Here is a 21,471-nt window from a genome sequence, read left to right as displayed (position 1 = left end):
ACGCTATGTGACAATTATGCAGGAGAGAGAGAGAGAGAGAGAGAGAGAGAGAGAGAGAGAGAGAGAGAGAGAGAGAGAGAGAGAGAGAGAGAGAGAGAGTCCTGATAACTGCTTGTAGTCAAATAATTAATTTTTCTCTGTGATATTATCGATGAAATACTTTCGTTTAATGCTTCATAACTAGAAACAGTATCACCATCTCTTTTTAAGGTAATACTAAATACGAGGACGGAAATTAGAATTTTTGTATAACAGCTGATTCTTCATGGAATAAAGGATCTTGGCATATTTTTGCTTGTTTTGGCATCATACATATTTTCAAGGATTAGAGATATCTTACAATTCTTTTATTAATATCTGTTTATTTCATTCACCCCTAGATAAAAACCGCCTCGTAATAATATCTTTCTGTTCTAAGACGTAGTTTATCTTTTAAAATGTATTTCCTAACAAATGACCACGTTGAATCATTTCTCTCTCCTCTAGATTTCCTATTTACCCATAGTCTTGTTTGGTGGTGATATCTTTATATTATAGTCCAATAGTACCCTTCCTTTATTCTCCCCACCATTTGAAGGAACAGCTCCTCCAATTTTCCATAAGGCAAAGTCAGTAACTGCAAGGACGCTCTGTCAGAAATTGGAGAATAATACGATCGTCTCCTCAATGGAAACAGGTCCCAAGAGCGTAAAGAATAGAATTTATGTTTCAAACTTAAGAGATCGTCCGGTAGAGAAAAGTTCGACGGAACGTGTCCTTTTAAAATTTTGTGAGACACGTCTATGATTAAATGACGATAGTTCTGAATTTTTCGATTTCCCTCTTGGCTGACGGTGGCGCATTTTTATAGAGGAATTGTGGCCAGCTTTCGCTTCCCATTTCACGTAGTTTGACAACCCATTTAGCGAATTTTTGTTTTGGATTTCCAAGGATTTTGTTCTATTCTTTTAGTTTCGTTTGAAATAACATTGCTTGAAAAGGCTTTTAGCGAACTCTCTTTTATTTACAAGTGTTTGTATACTTAAGTTCAACAGGCCTTCTAGTATTCTGTCCGTAGTTTGAGAACTTTTGATTTTGACTTGAAAGAATGTGTTTGCTATTTTCGGATTTTTAGTTATTGGAGCTTTCTTGTTTGAATTAAAGCTGATTAAAAAAGAAAACATTAAATTTTTTTTATGGGACTTCTATATTCATAACCATTCTTTCATCATATTTATAACTCGAAAACCCTCGTAACAAATTTAATTTTCATATTCGATAAAAAATATTTCGTATTGAATTTACGGCCACTTCTGTAATAATGTCTGCATTATTATTGTTTAAAACTCATGAAGAGAATGTTTATATCAAGCTTGCAAATATTTCAAAACTTATATTTGCATACGTACTGAAAACCAATATTTCATTTATTATTTAATATATTATTTATTCAGAAAATAGTTTATCATCTATTCTGAATAGATATATGAAATATACCTTTGACTAATAATTATTCAAAACATCAAATTTGTGTTATTGTTGAACATTTATTCACTTATTTATTTATTTGTGTGAGCCTTCATCTTTTATCTGTTGTTGATATCTAAATTTGCACGAGAATCATTTTATCATAAATCATGATAATATTTCAGGTGGGTGTTAACTAATTAATAAAATCAATAAATCTCTTTACCGAATTTTCTTTTCATTACGCTTCATCAAATGGTTAATGTGACGCTACCTGAAAGGGTATCCCTTTAATAATATATAGATTATTTGTTTTTGTGATAAATACATCAAGAAATTCTTTGTGTTACAATCCATCAAACGGAGCTCGTGATGAAAGCCTTTGTAATATCTTTTTAATAATATATAATTTTTTTTTCTATTTATAATGAATAACGTCAAGAAATACGAGAAATCTTCAAAGGCAAACCGCAGGAAACACTCCTCCCCTCGCTCGCCCTCTCTCAGTTTGTTACACAAAATGTATTTGTCATTCGCTTCAAGGAGAGACCCGAAACAATTGCCGCGCAAAGCATAAATCATTTTTGTTGCCTCCCTTGGGAAATCCTTTCCTATCTTTTATTCATTGCTCTGTGATTCAATTTACCATCCCTCTTTTTTTTAATATCTTCTGTTTTTTCCCGTAGAACACAATTTAGGTTATGGTGCTGGAAGGAAGAATTTAATTTCTGTTGTCATTCAATGGATGGGTTAATGGTTAGATTGGAGAGAGACGGATAAGTAAATGGATGTCAGACGAAATCCTTTCTTGTTCTGCTACATTATTTACTAGCCAATTAATCCAAATGGAGTCTTATACAACAAATACATCTTTGCAATTATCATCGTTGTTATTGTTATAATTGTTGTTGTTGTTGTCATCAAGATAGAAATTTAGTCTGTATTTTTGAAGTTACATTTGATTACGTATCCAAATCGATTAAAAGAACCAAACCATTTGGAAGGAGCGTAAAAACAGTTTTTTTCCTAGCCCCTTTTTATTAAGAATAATCAGGAAACACACGTGTAAGTTTAAATTAAATTATCGCTAACATATAATAGTGTTTTTATCCACAAATTAATCGATTCTGGCTCTGAAGCTTATCTGAAATTGAGAACGTACTTTAACCAAACAGAGAACATACTATGGCCAAATTAAGAACGTACTTTGCCGAAATAGAGCACGTACTCTGCCGAAATAGAGGACATACTTTGCCGAAATATAGGACGTACTTTGGCCAAAAAGAGACAGTAATATGTCGAAATAGAGGACGTACTTTGCCGAAATAGAGGACGTACTTTGGCCAAAAAAAAAAGACAGTAATATGTCGAAATAGAGGACGTACTTTGCCGAAATATAGGACGTACTTTGGCCAAAAAGAGACAGTAATATGTCGAAATAGAGGACGTACTTTGCCGAAATAGAGGACGTACTTTAGCAAAATAGAGGACGTACTTTGGCCAAATAGTGGACGTAGTTTGGCAAAATAGAGGACATACTTTGGCCAAATAGAGGACGTACTTTGGCCAAGTAAAGAACGTACTTTGCCCAAATAGAGGACGTACTTTGGCCCAATAGACGACGTAGGTTGACCAAATAGAGGATGTACATTGGCCAAATAGAGGACGTACTTTGGCCAAATAGTGGACGTAGTTTGGCAAAATAGAGGACATACTTTGGCCAAATAGAGGACGTACTTTGGCCAAGTAAAGAACGTACTTTGCCCAAATAGAGGACGTACTTTGGCCCAATAGACGACGTAGGTTGACCAAATAGAGGATGTACATTGGCCAAATAGAGGACGTACTTTGGCCAAATAGTGGACGTACTTTAGCCAAATAGAGGTCGTACATTTGCCAAGTAAAGAACTTACTTTGCCCAAATAGAAGACGTACTTTGGCCCAATAGAAGACGTAGGTTGACCAAATAGAGGATGTACGTTGGCCAAATAGAGGACGTACTTTATTCAAATAGAGGACATACCTTTGCAAAATAGAGGACCTACTTTGCCGAAATAAAGGACGTACTTTGCCAAAATAGAGAACGTACTTTGGCCAAAAAGCGAACGTAATTTGCAGAAATACAGGACGTACTTTGCCGAAATAGAGGACGTAATTTGGCCAAATAGAGTACGTACTTTGGCGAAATAGAGGACGTACTTTAGCCAAATAGAGGTCGTACATTTGCCAAATAGAAACCGTACTTTGCCCAAATAGAGAACATACTTTAATTCAATAGAGGACATAATTTTGCCGAAATATAGAACGTTCTTTGCCGAAATAGAGAACGCACTTTGGCTAAATAGAGGGCGTACTTTGGCTTAATAGAGGACGTACTTTGGAAAAAATAAAGGACATACTTTATCCAAATAGCGGACGCACTTTTCCGAAAAAGAAAACGTACTTTGGTCAAATAGAGAACGTACTTTTCAAAAATAAAGAACGTACTTTGGCTAAATAGAGGGCGTACTTTGGCTAAACAGAGGACGTACTTTGGTCAAACAAAGGACATACTTTGGCCAAATAGTGGACGTACTTTTCCGAAAAAGAAAATGTAATTTGGCTAAACAGAGGACGTACTATGGTCAAATAGAGGACGTTCTTTGGCCCAATAGTGGACGCACTTTTCCGAAAAAGAAAACGTACTTTGACCAAATAGAAGACATACTTTTCCAAAATAGAGGACGTACTTTGGCTAAACAGAGGACGTACTTTGGCTAAACAGAGGACGTACTTTGGCTAAACAGAGGACGTACTTTGGTCAAACCAAGGACGTACTTTGGGCAAATAGAGGACGTACTTTGGCCAAAAGGAGGACGTACTTTGGCCCAATAGTGGAAGCACTTTTCCGAAAAAGAAAATGTACTTTGACCAAATAGAAGACGTACTTTTCCGAAATAGAGAACGTACTTTGGCTAAATAGAGGACGTACTTTGGCTAAACAGAGGACGTACTTTGGCTAAACAGAGGACGTACTTTGGTCAAACAGAGGACGTACTTTGGCCAAATAGAGGACGTACTTTGGCCAAATAGAGGACGTACTTTGGCCAAATAGAGGACGTACTTTGGCCAAATAGAGGACGTACTTTGGCCAAATAGAGGACGTACTTTGGCCAAATAGAGGACGTACTTTGGCCAAATAGAGGACGTACTTTGGCCAAATAGAGGACGTACTTTGGCCAAATAGAGGACGTACTTTGGCCAAATAGAGGACGTACTTTCCCAAAATAGATAACGTACATTGGCTAAATAGAGGACGTACTTTGGCTAAACAGAGAACGTACTTGGTACTTTGGCTAAACAGAGGACGTACTTTGGTCAAATAGAGGACGCACATTGGCCAAACAGAGGACCTAGTTTGGCCAGAAGGGAGTGTAAGGTTTATGGAGTTAAAACAATTAATCCATCGGTATATAATTTGGATAGAAGCCCCACGACTTGCAGTTAACCAAAAAAGAACATTATAAGCCTAGAGACCCCGTTTAGACATCTGTTGTTTAGATGTGCAGGCTTCTATATTACTTACTTGATTAAACGTAGATAGATCGGTATGTGTTCTGAGGAAAATCTATTTGATAAGCCATGAAAAACGTGCATACTTAGAAAATTAACTGTTTTTAAAGCATCCATTAAAAACATATATGTTACGTGGGATTCCTAAATAGAGAAAATCCAACTGGAAAGGAGTAGCAATACAACTCTAGATCTAATTCCCAGGAAATGCAACATATGATTATCCCATCCGATCTCATATCACTGCGAATTATGGAAACTTGAAACCTGCATTCAATCGCTTCTTTGTGAAACAGATGCCACAGCCAACGAGAAATACATATTGACATTATACAGTCAAATATGTAGCTCCTTGGAGTCCTTAGATTTTGGAAATAAAGAAAAACAAACAGCGTTTTACCTTCTGATAAATATTGAAAGAAAAAAAAACATCGTTTTACCTTCAGATAAATATTGAAAGAAAAACAAACAGCGTTTTACCTTCTGATAAAAATTGAAAGAAAAACAAACAGCGTTTTACCTTCTGATAAAAATTGAAAGAAAAACAAACAGCGTTTTACCTTCTGATAAATATTGATAAGTTGCAACTAATATAAATTTTTTTTATTAATAGAAGAGAGCCCACAAAAAACTATTATTCTTTGTTTAATTCTATATTTAAGAGAATTATTGGGATTGGCCAACAGTTTTCCAGCCGATTTCTCTCTCTCTCTCTCTCTCTCTCTCTCTCTCTCTCTCTCTCTCTCTCTCTCTCTCTCTCTCTCAAACCCCATCGCACTAGATCGCCAATAATTGCTGCAAATTTCAGTCACACTTCGTCCATACACTAAACTAAAAACCAAACCTCTGTTGTGTCCCAGTTCTAGTGAAGCTAAAAAAATCTTTACGAGGCAAATGCATTTCAGCTCGAGCACTTATCTCTGGCACTTATTTCCTGAAAAGTTTTCAGCAAAAGATTGCAAATAAAAATTCCTGATGGATTCAGAAGTCAGCTGGCCCCGGTTAATTTCTAGGTGCGGGTACGTGAATACATGTATACATGCGTATGCTCGAGTCTTTAGATCAAAGTTCCTCCCTTAATTGCCGTGTCAGAGGCAGGACAAGTTTTGATGAACTTACCGCTCAGTTTCCGAGTGGCATGGATCGTTTATTAAGGCTTTTAGGAAAAAATGTCTTTTGCTCTATCATAAAAGGTTGTATAATAAATTATGTTAGAAGAAGTCGGTGTGCCGTTAATTTTCATCCCTTTGTTTACTTGGTTATTAATCTTATTTACCATTCGTTACTTTACACGTTATTGCTTTGTTTCTTTATAATCAATAGAAAATTACGTTTTACGGAGGCTTATTTTTTTTTTTGTTAACGTTTAGATATTTTGAATAATTATAATAATAATTGTGATATTACAAATGCATTATGTATACAAATAATACTTTTTCTGTATTTAAAAACACCTCGACTCCGGCTTATGAATACTAAAAATACTAGTCAATGAAAATTACGGCAACCTGAAGTCCATAACATACTATATCATAAAGTAATATACAATTATTAAAATCAAACAGACGTTGCCAACTTTCTTTGACCGGACAGGCACCCCAGGAACATCTATAAATTCATTGTTTAACTTACTTGAAAAGTCATATCACCATGTGTGAAGTGCCCACTTAACAGCACAAAAGTGAACTTACAAATCGACAAAATACTGTATATGGTTCCATAATATGGTAGATTAAACTAAGGGTGCGAAGGCCTTATCAATGAAAAACTCTGTCTTCTTCACCTTATTGTCACGTTTTACATTTGCATCGAATCACTTTACTTTTATGATTAGAATAACAGATAATTAATTATTTTCTAATTCCGTATAACCAATTCTCTTAAATAACAGCAAACGAACAAACATAATAAGAGTCTAAGAAGCTTACCTAAATGAAGGTATAAATTACAGTATCCAATAATCCCAGCAAGGGATGTAAAATACCTATAAGTCTGTGAAGAGAAAGTGGGGATAAGGCAAAAGAGGTTATATATGGGGGGTTTAGTATTACCAGATCATAATTGTATGGTTGAGAAGAGCTTAAGGCGGGTAAGAAGTCTTGTGGCGGATAGTAGGCTATAGTACAAAAGGTTGTTCTTACTAGCTAGGATAGTTACTGATATATGGTTTTCTGTTTTGACCTATTTTTCAAATGCCACCCCCTTTAGTAAACTGAACAAGGATTTTAATGCAAGACCAATAGGACTAACAAGATAATGAATTGTCGAATTTAACCCAGAAGTCTGGTACTGGAACTGTTGAAGTCATCCAGCGCCGTGTTAAATACATAAACGGTACTAAAAACATGAGTAAATTACCATTCAAAGAAACTCATTTACAGATTAATACACAACATTCACACTTTTGAGAAAATATATCAATTATAGAAACAAATTAGCCTAGACTCGAGGAAACCAGGAAGTCTACAAACCAGTGACAATGGAAGCTAGAATTCCATTCCAAACTTGGGCAAAAGAGAGAGGAAATATTCACTAGTTCGGGCAATTCAGATGATAATGATGTCGACAGGGCACCATGAAAACAGACATCGCGTGAAGCATAATATTTTTCCGCATAAAAAACGTCACGTCTTTCATTAAGAAAGGTAAAGTAAGTCTGTGTAATATTAAATATCGTAAGTTCCCATGCTCATGCTATAGCTTAGCTACATGGAGGTGAGACTTGCCTATAATTAGCAGCGTTGCCACGTTCCTCATGGAAACCGGTCTGTCTTTAAAACATTGTTGTTTAAATGAAAATAAAAAAGTAAAAATTATGTCATATCCAGCAGATTATGGCCTTTTTTCACGAGTAATGTATTAGCATAAAACAAATACAGCAGCATCTCTTATATCCAAAACTCAACCCTTTCTCAAGTCTACATAGAGGAAGAGGTTTGCATGACGAGATAATTCTCAAGTCAGTCTTCCCAGTAACTACCTTCAACCACGTAGATTTCGATATACAACTCATTCTAACACCTTTACCCTTTCTTCCTGGAGATTTGATATCACACAGTTTTATAGATGTTTTATCACTGGTGTGAGCCAGTCATAAAATGGTTATTGTTGTTTTTATTGCTGTAGATCGCCTGGCTCTTACGGTCAGACACGGGCTCTGGCAATATTGTAGCCCGTAAAAGTGGAATGAATTCGTTGGAACTACAGAATTTTCAAGCTACTGTAGGTGTAATGGTTTATCTTCAGTTTCTATTTAGCGGACTCATAAGAATCGTAAATCATACTTAAATTGTTTGATTTTAATTTTATATCTCCTTTTATGTGCTAGACTGCTTTTTTTTAATAATAATAATAATAATAATAATAATAATAATAATAATAATAATAATAATTTCCCTTATATATTAAAGAGCAAGTGTCTGGATATTTAATGTATGCATATATATATATATATATATATATATATATATATATATATATATATATATATATATATATATATCCAGTCACGCCCAGCTCGCCCTATCTCTAAGGCACGGGGAGAAGGGATAGTTAAACCGTGGTGAGAAGGGTTATGTGATCGTGTGTGTGTGTGTGTGTATGTGCGTATAATATACATTAGTATATCATAAATATCTACCTCACATCAGGACTGATCCCGAGACCTCTAACACTAATAATAATAATAATAATAATAATAATAATAATAATAATAATAATAATATTAAACTGAACCCGAGACCTCTCATAATAATAATAATAATAATAATAATAATAATAATAATAATAATAATAGCTACAGTTACCTGGTCAATGCTAGCGACGATTAAATTAGTGATAATGGAACACAAAATTCATATAAATAAAAAAAAATAAGAGAACGCTGTCTTTACCAAATCTTAACAGTATGATGTGATCGTCAATAAACCCAAACAAGATTTAGAACCAATATCTTAATTAAATCACTGAAATGATTTACGAATAAAGCCGTCAACGAACCTCAGTGGTCTGGGGCCTGTAGCACTGGGTCCTAATGAGGCCTTGAATTCAGCAGAATGAGCAAGAGAGGCGACTACTGTCACCAGCATTTAATGGACTTTTTTGGTGCGACTGTTAATTGAATTATGGAGATTTGAGGATCGAAAGCAAAATCCTTTTAGCGCTGCATTCGGGACACGAAAACGTAAATTTGCTGACTTCACTCTTAATTACTGCCTACTTATCGACTCTTTTTGGGGAAATTTAATAATTCAGGAGTAACTGGCAGTCCAACTAACGTCAGTTTGATAATTTAGTACAGTAGGATGTTCCTTTATTATATTTTTTTTATGTTGGGGGGTGTTACTTATATGAATTATTATATATATTTTTTTCTTTTTTGGGGGGGGGAATGTTACTTATATGAACAAGTTCTTTACACATCTTCCTATATACTAACTCCATAATTCATCCTTTTTATCTGATCTCTTAAAATAATCTTTATTCCTTTGTTTTAATTCCAGTATATCCCACACGCAACTGCCAACTTTTGATCATTATTATTACCATTGGTCACATCTATCTTTAGTAACATTGCTAGTATTATCTATAAGGACAAAGCGGCACGAAAACATCAATACAGGAAACGCATTCATGATAACATGACTTTGTCTTACAATCTGGACCTGGGACTTCATTATGACCTATTGTCACTTGCGTCGGCATCCCTCATCCACATTACCGCCCCCCCCCCTCCCCTTACAAACGCCCCAATTTTCAATAACAATTGACCTTTCATCTTATCACTAAGTTGAGTCTTATTTCTAGCAAGGCCTTTATTGTTTTCAATAGCAAAAGAATGAAACACATAAAGGAAGCTTAACATATACCAACATTATAAGCTATGAAGAATGAGGCAATTACGCATGAAAATATTATCATAGACTCAGTTTTATAATATATGTAGTAGAGGATCCACTCGGGCACACTATTCTATCTTATTTCTCTTCAGCTTGTTTTTTTTAAAGTCTTTATACTTTATATTGGAAATATTTATTCTAATGTTATTGTTCTCAAAATACTTTATTTTTCCTAGTTTCCTTTCCTCGCAGGGATACTTACCCTGTTGGAGCCCCTGGGCTATAATTATAGAATCCTGCTTTTCCAACAAAGGTTGTAGCTTAGCAAGTAATAATAATAATAATAATAATAATAATAATAATACTGATCACACCAACGGAGTGTGGATTTTGATTCACTGTAACTAGTTCGTTCGTTAGTTTGTTTAAGAATAGTCTCCCTCACTATAACACAATGGTTTTTGCTGCACCAGCATCCCGTAGTATTGCCTTGAATGTGTAAATATTGTTCAGCTGTCTGGCAATCGCGCGGAAGAAGAGTAACGCTTGGACAAGTCCTTGCCAATGGAGAAATCCGGGTTTAACCTATAATGCACATAACAAAACAATAATATCAAGAATTTGCTAACCATACAGATGGAAATGCGTGAATCAAAACATAATAACCGTGAAAGGAAAAAAAAATAACAAACGAAAGTGAATTGGACCGAGGAAAAGGGGATGACATGATTGGAAAGGTTGACGTGATGGGAAGGGAGACAGAAGGGGAATGGAAGGGGAACAGAGGGAATATATGGGAAGGTAGGGATGTTACTGGGGGCCTGGGTGGGCTCGAGAGGTAGTGAATACTCCCAAAGTGCTGTGAATAGGTTGGCAATCTCGAGCTCAGCAGGGGGTGCCATCACGTTGCCGTCAAAACGGTGTCCCAGAGAGAAGATCAAAGAAAGGTAAGTGAAGGTGCAAATGAAGAGATTATGAAGGGGAATAGAGGGGAATGCGTCATGTAAGGGAATATGAGGGGACAAATATAGGGTCTTATTGACGTAGCTATCTGAGTCAGTGTTGTGGATTTTAATGTTTGTTCGTATCCCATATGAGAGGAAGTAAAATTAGTTTTATTCTTTCCTCTTGAATAACAAACAACTAATTACTTTATATTTGCTATATAAAAAAGACTCGGTAATTTTTTGACGTTATTCATTGTTAATTATTGATATATTTACTGACGCGTTTCGGATTCCACTTTAACCAAAGGGCAGCTAGGCTTAACTCAACATCTCGGAAACGTAAAAAGCCAATAGAACATCGGAGAATAAAAGAAGCAAGGAACTGGAAGAAGTACGAAAGGCAGGACTTTCAAATTTTCATTTGAAGAAAGATTCTCAACTGAGTTGCAAAGGTAAAGACAGATTCCAGATAGCATAACAGCCTCGAGAGAGAGAGAGAGAGAGAGAGAGAGAGAGAGAGAGAGAGAGAGAGAGAGTGTTTGCATAAGGGTCTTCGAGAGTCTCTGCTTAATCGCCATGATCTCTCAATGTAGGAAGAGCCGAAAGAGGGTATGAGCAAGAAGCAGGAAAAGGGAATAGATAAAAAGAAAAGGCAGTGGTAGAATGTGAAAAAGAACAAAGTAAATAAGGAAAAAGAAGGAATGAATAAGGGGAAAGGGGAAGTAGCATAAAGAGGAAAGAAAAAGGAGGGAAGGTATAAATAAGAAAGAGAAAAGGAAGACCAAATTACATCAAAATGAAGGAAATGGCAAAGGAAAGGAATAAAAGAGGTAAAAGCTGACCGATGAAAAGGTGATGGAAAAGAACCCCAGAGAAAGGGATGCTGGTGAGGCTGAAGAGACCTGAGTGGGACCAAGCAGTTCCAATCTCCCTAAGAAACTCGAGTAAGAAGTCGGAGATGAAGGAATGACAGGAATCTTTTGCACAGCCAGGTGGAAGTTGATCAAGAAAGCTAATACTATATTTTCAAATACGATTTTTAATAAAAAAAAAAAAAAAAAAAAAAAAAAAAAAAAAAAAAAAAAAAAAAAAAAAAAAAAACTACCAAAATAAAAAAGGCAGACCTCGTTTACTTTGAAATTTATTTAAGAAAAAATACACCTAGTTTTGAGTAAAACCTTAAATAACTACTGAGTTTTATGTCTTTTTAAACCTTTGGATTCCGGTTCATTGGATGCTGGATGAGGCATGTGTTATTTTAAGTCTTTTTTTTTTTTTTTTTTTTTTTTTTTCCTTTTGTCAAAAAGATTTGTTTAAAAGTCATAATTTTTTATCATTCAAAACCATACCTCAAAGAAATACTTCAAAGACGATCATTTTCAATTACATAAAAGTAGCGAAGGAACGCATACTAATTCACAAAGACCAGTTTTCATTCTAATAATTTTCAGTGAAAGTCTTGCGATTCGGAAGGAAATCAAAATCAAAATTCTCATCTACGGTGAAATACGAACCCACGTAGACTGTAAGTGGGGTTAATGTGAACCTCCTGCGTCACCAAGCAAGATAAAAATAAAAAAAGTAGCTTTTAGAATATCACAACCTTTATCAATATGTCTACATATACACAGACAGTGGGATAACCATTTGTTACACATAAGCAAGCAGGTATAACATAAAATAACTGCCGTACATAGAGGAAAGACATCCTGATATGTGAGTTGTATTGACATTTGCTGGTGGGTAAATAATACTTTTCATTGGATCATTATTATAAGATATCTTTTACTGAAACTTCTCTCTGATGGATGATATTAAATAGAGCCAAGAATATCAAGGGTGGTTGTGGCCTTATTGGATGGGGGTTCGAGTCCCGCTCAAACTAGTTAGTTCCTTTTGTGTCTGCAACCCTACAATCCTTTTGAGCTAAGGATGGAGAGTTTAGTACAGCCTATATGCCTACCTGATTAGTCATCAGCAGTATTATCTGGCCCTCCCTGATCCTAGCTTGGGTGAAGACGGGGTTTGGGCGCTGATCATATGATATAATGTCAGTCTCTAGGACATCGTCCTGTTCGCTAGGGCAATGTCACTGTCCTTTGCCTCTGCCATTCATGAGCAGCCTTTTAAACCTTTAAAGGATTCTGACGCAATAGGTTACAATGAGACCTAAGAGTAGCAAAATTGGAAAAATTATATAATAACCACAATAAAAATGAAGAGTATGAAGTAGGAAATTACCTACTGTGGAAATTATTATCAAATTTCAAGGTTGTAATTATAGTAATGATAGTAGCTGTAGTACTAGCAAAGACAAATGCAAATTGGGAAGAAAATATCTATAAAAACTATGACACACACCTCCAAAAGACGCTGAATTATGTTGGAAACAGCAGATGTTCTGGATGAGGGCCAAGCAATAAACAAGTATCCTGAGTGGGAAAAAAAAGAGGAAACAAATGGGAAAAACAGGTTATTTGGATGCTAACCCAGCACTCTTGAAACAGAAGGAAACTAAGAAAGTAATGACGATGAAAAAAGAAACAGAAACAAGCAGGTAAGAAACACGATGATAATAAAAGGCAAGATACAAATTATACATAAAAAGGCAAATTAAGATGATCCAGAAAAGCAGAAAACAAGGTACAGAAATAAAACAGTGACGAAAAGGGATATAACGTAGAAGAAAACAATTTGAGAGGAGAAATAGGGAATGACCCAAAATTTGAGAGAGAGAGAGAGAGAGAGAGAGGAGAGAGAGAGAGAGAGAGAGAGAGAGTAAACAAAAAGAAAGAAATAGAAGGTCCAAAAATCAACGTCAAGGATGGTCGAATTTCCAAAGGCTCTTTCGAAATTCAGTCGTCGTACACGCAGTACGTGTCGGGTGGAGATGGAATGGTGTCGGGGCCGGGGGGTAGGGTGGGGTGGGAGGGCTCTGAGAGGTTGTCACCGGAATGCCACCAGACCCATGTAATCATCGAAATGAGAATCCGATAGATTCCTGTTTATTCCCTTCCCCTTTTCCGTCCATCACGCTTAGACCTTTAGGTAAATGAAGATCCTTTCAGAGCTCGGAGCAGAAAATGTAATTATATGGAGAGCTTAGAATAAGCCCAGGATACGGACTCCAACAATAGGGAGCCCCTTTTTCCAGACTTTCCAGGGTGAAAACACACCCCCGTGAAGGTTTCTCTTCCATTAGTTGGGATAAGGAGGGGATTCAAACCTCATATCAGACTAAATCTGGTTACTAGAGTGAGGATATATAATAAGGGTTCATGGTCCTGATTATAAAGAGAAAAAAAAATCAGAGGAAACAGTTCAAGTCTTTTCTGTCATAATAAAATAAAATGAAAAGATTTAACACGTTGTTGGAAATGTCTGTTCTTTTGTGGGGGGGAAGCAAGCGGTGGCACTCCATACCCTAGATTCAAGCTCAGATAATAGATGTTGGCTGTAGTGTTGTTTTCAATGTGTTAAAAAGTCATTAACGTTACTGACACTTGCAATAAGTCGTAAGAACCAGATGCGAGCAGCAATATACCGTTATTAACCTTTGAAAGCAACCAGAGTCAGGTTCACATAAGTCTAAGATATCATACTCTAAATACTAATGGCATTATTATCATAATTAGATCTCTTCTTATGGTCAAGAAATCAAGGAAATAAGCTCTATATCTAGGTCAGCAAAATTGTGAGGCAATACCTAATCCGCAGAAAACATTACTGGGAATATATAATAGCATTACCACCCGAATCCTGTATATAAGAAAACCGACGTCAGCCACTTTCATACAGAAGAGCAATCCAGAAGATAAACTATTTTATAAATCTGATCTATCCTTTAGAAAGTTGCATGGAAATTAATCAGAACTTGCAATGTAAATATTTTAAATATCAATCCAATATCATGTCTTATTAGCGACAATAAATTTTTTTCGAATTCTTTTACAGTTTTGAACTATGATCTGAAATGCCCGCAAGGATGTGCATTTCCGGTCATAGTCTATCCGTTTGTTAAAAAAAAAAGGGGAAAAAAAAGGCAGACTGTTCGTATGTAGGGTCTATGACTCTATGGCTTTCGGTGATATGTGTGTATGTATGTATATATGCGTGTGTGTATATATATATATATATATATATATATATGATTATTTTTGGAAAAGCAGGATGCTATAAGCCCAGGGGCTCCAGCAGGCAAAATAGCTCAGTGATGAAAGGAAACAAGGAAAAATAAAATATTTTAAGAACAGTAGCAATATTAGAATAAATATTCCCTATATAAACTATAAAAACTTTAACAAAACTAGGGGACGAGAGACAAGATAGAATAGTGTGCCCGAGTGTACCCTCAAGCAAGAGAACTCTAACCAAAGAGAGTGGAAGACAATGATACAGAGGCTATGGCACTACCCAAGAGTAAAGAATAATGTTTTGATTTTGGAGTGTCCTTCTCTTAGAAGAGCTGCTTACCATAGGTAAAGTCTCTTCTACCCTTACCATGAGGAAAGTGGCCACAGAACAATTAGCGCAGTAGTTAACCCCTAGGGTGAAGAAGAATTGTTTGGTAATCACAGTGTTGTCAAGTGTATGAGGGCAGAGGAGAATCTGTAAAGAATAGACCAAACTATTCGGTGTATGTGTAGGTAAAAACAAAATGAGCCGTAACCAGAGAGAGGGATCCAATGGCATACTGTCTGGCCAGTTAAAGGACCCGATAACTCTACAGCGGTAGAATCTTAAAGGGTGGATGGTGCCCTGGCCAACCTACTACATATATATATATATATATATATAACTATATATATATATATATATATTATATATATATATATATATATATAGGCTATATATATATATATATACCTATATTTATCTACATATATATATAAATATATATATATATATGTGTGTGCATGTGTGTGTGTGCGGTTTGCTGCGAGCCATCAAACAAAAATCTCCCATCATCAACAATCCGCATTGGCCAGGGTGTTGATGAAATCTGGCCGTTGCGTATCGCCATAATCAACAAAGCTGTATTAGTCCGGGCCACCCATACTAGGCTGGTTTGTTGTGAGCGATCAAACAAAGATCTCCCACCATCAACAATCCTCATTGGCCAGGGTGGTGATGAAAACTGGCCGCACCTCAGACATGAATTGACATGACTTAGGCCTTTGTCTTGCAGTGAACTAAAAATGGCTGCATTTGTTGTATTTGTTATATATATATATATATATATATATATATGTGTGTGTGTGTGTGTGTGTGTGCTTATGATTAACTGATTATTGTGATCTATAGGCAATAAAAACATCCAGCAAAAAAAAAGGAAACCCCATTTTTTTCAAATCATTTTCTTAAATATCTTATTCAAATATGTATACTTTCAAATAAACTTCCCTTTTTTCACTCGAGCATGTAAAAAATCTAATTTGAAACTCAACAGTCTAACAACTATACCTCACGGATGACGCGAGACAATGAAAATAAAGATCATTAAAACATTAACTAGACGAAATGATAATTGGTTTTTTTTTGAAAGATCGGCGCGACTTCTTTCAACTTTCAAGTTTCTTATCTGCATCCTTCTCTCACTAGGTTTCTACACTTATTTTATTTTTCCCAGTATAGAGTATTTGCGGCATCTACTGTCCGAGTAGTAATAGACCAATTTTCTGGTTTGAGATTTTTCTGATTCACAGTATGGGGTACAGCTCAAACATTCAGTTAATGGTCCCATTTTACCCGTTATATAAGTTGAAGATGGTCGGAATTCAATTTAAAGACACACAGCTATTGTAAGCATCAACCAAGAAATAGCAACAAAATCTTGATTCCACGGTTTTCCTAGACAAAACGAACGATAATCACCTTTCGGCAATCACAGGACCATAGGAATTAAATTGCCCAACAAACATGATGTGCTTGTACCAACCGTGTGTCACACAATTGTACATAATTCCTTTTGTATATATTATGCTTGTATCTTCGCTCTTCCCTCGCACTAAAAAGAACCAGAAAAAACATGTCTGCGTGTCGCCTATGTAACATTGTCATTTTCTCGAACATGTAATTTCCTGTTGCCTTGAGAAGCTGTGCAGTAGAACAGCACGAGGGATGTGAAAGGCCGTGAATGAAATCAAACACCTGTCAGCGCATGGGAGCAGGAATCCAAGGTCGCGGTCTGCCAGTACTGACGTCACAGAGGAGGGTGGTGTTGGAGTCTTCGAGGGGGAAGTCATACCAATGGAGGGACGTGCAGGATGTCCTACATGCTTGATATTCTGGATCCTGTCGTTGGGCTTCAGCCAGGGCGTTTTAATCCAATCCCGGAGTGACGTCAGTAATGGCAGACCACGACCTTGGATTCCTGCTCCCATGCGCCGACAGGCGTTTGATTTCATTCACGGCCTTTCACATCCCTCATGCCGTTCTACTGCACAGCTGCTCAAGGCAACAGGAAATTACATATTCCTAAAAATGACAATGTTACATAGGCGACATGCAGACATGTTTATTCTGGTTCTTTTTAGTGCGAGGGAAGAGCGAAGATACAAGCATAATATATACAAAAGGAATTATGTACAATTGTGTGACACATGGTTGGTACACGATGAATCCCGTTGCCGATGCCCTGTCAAGAAACACGTTGGCTGCCGTTCAACTGGGATTGGATTACAACGCCCTGGCTGAAGCCCAACGACAGGATCCAGAATATCAAGCATGTAGGACATCCTGCACGTCCCTCCGTTGGTAAGACTTCCCCCTCGAAGACTCCAACACCACCCTCCTCTGTGACGTCAGTACTGGCAGACCGCGACCTTGGATTCCTGCTCCCATGCGCCGACAGGTGTTTGATTTCATTCACGGCCTTTCACATCCCTCATGCCGTTCTACTGCACAGCTGCTCAAGGCAACAGGAAATTACATATTCCTAAAAATGACAATGTTACATAGGCGACATGCAGACATGTTTATTCTGGTTCTTTTTAGTGCGAGGGAAGAGCGAAGATACAAGCATAATATATACAAAAGGAATTATGTACAATTGTGTGACACATGGTTGGTACACGATGAATCCCGTTGCCGATGCCCTGTCAAGAAATACGTTGGCTGCCGTTCAACTGGGATTGGATTACAACGCCCTGGCTGAAGCCCAACGACAGGATCCAGAATATCAAGCATGTAGGACATCCTGCACGTCCCTCCGTTGGTAAGACTTCCCCCTCGAAGACTCCAACACCACCCTCCTCTGTGACGTCAGTACTGGCAGACCCCGACCTTTTATTCCTGCTCCCATGCGCCGACAGGTGTTTGATTTCATTCACGGCCTTTCACATCCCTCGTGCCGTTCTACCACAGCTGCTCAAGACAACAGGAAATTACATGTTCGAGAAAATGACAATGTTACATAGGCGATACGCAGACATGTTTATTCTGGTTCTTTTTAGTGCAAGGGAAGAGCGAAGATACAAGCATAATATATAAAAAAGGAATTATGTACAATTGTGTGACACACGGTTGGTACATGGCTCCCCCCTAAAAATGACATACTGTACATGTTAAATAGGGCGCCCTGATCTAGAGAGGCGAACTGTAGGCGGGTCATCTGGTTGAAGATAAGCAGGTTTTAGACGATCAATGGAGACCCAGTCTTCTTTGCCACGAATGTTTAGTAGGAATGCTTTCGGACTGCGTCGGATCACAAGGAAGGGGCCCGTGTAAGGGGGCGTTAGCGGTGGCTTCGTAGTGTCGTTGCGCAGGAAGACATGCGTTGCAGAGTGCAAGTCTGTTGGTATGTGATGCTTCGCTGGGGGCTTGTAAGTCTAGCGGCATGGAGTAAATTTTCCAACGACGTGACGTATGCGCTGGAGATCGTCGGAGGAGGTTGTAGAAGGAAAAAATTCGGCAGGGACGACCAACGAGTCGCCATACACCATTTCAGCTGCCGAGACGTCGAGCGCGTCTTTAGGAGTGGTCCTTAGTCCCAGGAGGACCCAGGGAAGCTGAGTAAACCAGTTGCAATCATTGCAGCGGGACATCAAAGCTGCTTTGAGGGTGCGATGAAAACGTTCAACCATTCCATTGGCAGCGGGGTTGTAGGCCGTTGTCTGATGTAGGGTGATGCCCAGGAGATTCGCTAATGATGTCTACAATTGAGAGGTGAAAGTGGTTCCCCTGTCAGAAGTAATATGCTCAGGGATACCAAATCTTGCAATCCATCCAGAGAGTAAGGCAGATGTACAGGAGGCGGACGTTGCAGTTTCCATGGGAATGGCTTCAGGCCAACGGGCGGAGCGGTCGATGACGGTAAACAGGTAACGATGTCCTTGTGATGTGGGTAGGGGGCCTACAACGTCCACGTGAATGTGTGCGAAACGACGCTGAGGTTGAGGAGAGGTGCCCACTCCTGAATCCGTGTGTCGATGTACTTTGGAAGTTTGGCAAGAAGTACAGGCATGGACCCAATCCTTAGCATCCTTAGAAATGCCGTGCCCAATGAACTTTGCCTAGAGCAGCTGTGCAGTACTCGCCGTCGCCAGCCGCCCGTATAGCAAAGCTTTTTCAGCTCTTGCAACAACCGTTGGGGGACCAAGGGGCTTCGCTTGCCCTCAGGGAAATAACCAGTATCGCTTGCCTTCAACCTGCCGTAGACGGCTCTCCTCTGAGGTGAACCTACTTCGTGCCCTTCGGATACGCCGTTTACCCGGACCTATACGCGCTGCCATACCCGATGTCGATAGTTTACCCATAAAGGACTTGATGACCAAAGCCGATGCCCTTATGGACAGCCACTTCAAGACCTCCATCAGCGGCTGGCGACGGCGAATACTGCTGCAGAAGGTATGTTTTGAGGGCGTCATACATTATTGGGGTGTCTCCTTGTTCACAAAGCCAGTCGGATATTTCTGGGAAGGTGTCCTCGGATATCGCCGCGAGAACATATCTGCTTTGGTGGTTGAGCGAGTCACGCCGTTGATGCGAAACTGGACTTCTGCGTGCTGAAACCAAGCAAACGCCTCTCCGCTGGCGAATGACAAAAGTTTCAATGGGGGAGCCGCAGTGCCAACTTCCGTAGAGTCCGCCATAGTACCAACGATGGAGGGGCGAGGGGGGTGGGGGTGGAAGGCGGTGGGAGCGAGTCGACTTCCGGGGTCACCAATGTGACGGTGCCGAGAGAAGGTTGTGAACTCAGTTGATTGCATCCTGCCTTTGAGTTCACAACCTTCTCTTGGCACCGTCACATGCTTTTCCATCTGCGATCCTACTGTATGCTCATGAATTCCGAGTCATTTATTAAATCAAAGCCCCCATCATGATCGTTCCGCTGGTTCCTCTTCATCTTCGCCTAAAAGTGTCACAGCGAAGATGTGAGGTAAATTTAGTTTCTTAACTCAAGCAGCCCGTAGGCTCCCATCTGGCCATCACCTCAATCATTTATTTTTCTTTCGATTCACAAGTTCGGTGATGTTTCTTTATCTGAGCTGTCAAAACAGAATTCACTGTAGTCTTTATTTTTAATCTACAAATCATCCCCTCTTCAGGAGGTTAGGCCTTTCGTTTTTCGTAGTTGCTTTTTTTTTTTTTTTTGTGAACATGACGCAAAAACTACTGAAACCCACTAGGTAGAAATGTGGGGTATGACCTATGGATAAATCCATTATATTTTGAAGAAAACAAATCGAAGCATAAATACGCAGTACAATTGAGAAAAAAATTTATTTTCCGAACCACTTACTGTAAGTCCAACGAAATTTTGATTTATTTTAAAACATAAACATAGCTTAATACGAATCAAATTAAATGAGATTTAACACATTCCTGCCCATCTAAATGCATGAAAGGCTAAAGTGATAAACAAAAATAATACGTCTACTATAGAACCTTAAATCCATCACAAAGTGATGGAAAATTCCTAAAGCCAGACGGAAAAAAATGATACGAAATAAGAACTTGGATTCCACATATCAAAGTTACGGAAGTTATTTCGAAAATTGAGAGAAATGGAAAAAGTTTCTCTTGACTGTAGAGAAACGTGCTGAAGTATCTGAGGAAAGATATTCTTCATTTGAATCTTGCAAAATCTCGCAAAGTCATGATATCTTTCATGATTACAAATTTTATATATATATATATATATATATATATATATATATATATATATAATATATATATGTGTGTGTGTGTGTGTGTGTGTGTGTGTGTACTGTTATCACCATAAATATTTTTATCGTAAGAGGTGTGACGCTACAACAAGTTAAAATTTCTAGGCTTCGGGGTCGTGATTTAAAGCAAACGCTGATACCTATGCATGTAAACCCTAGATACAGACATACATGCACACACATACACTATAAACAAACTGAGCCACCTCTACAGTAGTCCACCGCTAGACAAAAGTTATGCCTGGGGCTTGGCCAGTGCGGATTGGTGATGGTGGGGGACTTTAGTCTTAGAGCTCAAAGCAAACCAACCCAGAATGGGTGGCTCGGACTAGTACAGCTTTGCTGATCAAGGCGATACGCACACACTCAGAAAGGTGTGTGTGTGTATGTGTGTATATATATATATATATATATATATATATATATATATATATATACATATATATATATATATATATGCACACGCATACATACTGTATGTACATTTAAAGTACACTTATTGTTACTTATACGGAGGAA

This window comes from Palaemon carinicauda, chromosome 13 (assembly GCF_036898095.1).
Source record: "Palaemon carinicauda isolate YSFRI2023 chromosome 13, ASM3689809v2, whole genome shotgun sequence".
Taxonomy (NCBI): Eukaryota; Metazoa; Arthropoda; class Malacostraca; order Decapoda; family Palaemonidae; genus Palaemon; species Palaemon carinicauda.
Note: the sequence above shows the minus strand (reverse complement) of the source record.